This window comes from Vipera ursinii, assembly GCF_947247035.1.
Source record: "Vipera ursinii genome assembly, chromosome: 2".
Taxonomy (NCBI): Eukaryota; Metazoa; Chordata; class Lepidosauria; order Squamata; family Viperidae; genus Vipera; species Vipera ursinii.
The window spans coordinates 81,998,283-81,998,875 of record NC_139513.1 but is presented as its reverse complement, the minus strand read 5'-3'; positions in this window follow the sequence as shown (position 1 = coordinate 81,998,875).

Sequence of the window (593 nt, the reverse complement as noted above, 5' to 3'; positions counted from 1 at the left end):
CGAAGAACTTTAGGTCGTTCTCTGCTTCCAGAGCAGATTTCCTTCTCTGTGTTTTGGGCTATGGTTTCCAGACAGTAAACAATTACGGTAATTAGGAACTTTTTAAAAGAATTTTATTAAGGTTATCATAACACAAAATACAAATGTAAATAAAATGATAGGGAAATAGGGAATGGGGGAAGAGAGAAAGAGAAGTGTAGGTACTGTACAAGGGGAGGAAAAGTATCGAATTCTAATGTTTTTCAGCTCAGTAATGTACAAAATAAAACTACAAAACTCAACTTTTTACTTTACTAACAAATACTAGCAATTTCTATAACAACAGACTGTATTAAACAGCAAAACCCAATGCAAACGTGTATTAATTACAGATAGTCCTCAACTTACAACCATAATTGAGCCCAAAATTTATGTTGTTAAGTGAGAAATTTGTTAAGTGAGTTTTTCCCCATTTTATGACCTTTCTTGCCACATTTGTTAAGTGAATCACTGCAGCTGTTAAACACTCTTAAGTGTATCTGGCTTCCCCATTGACTTGGCTTGTCAGACGGTCACAAAAGGGGACCACCTGACCCTGGGACACTGCAACCATT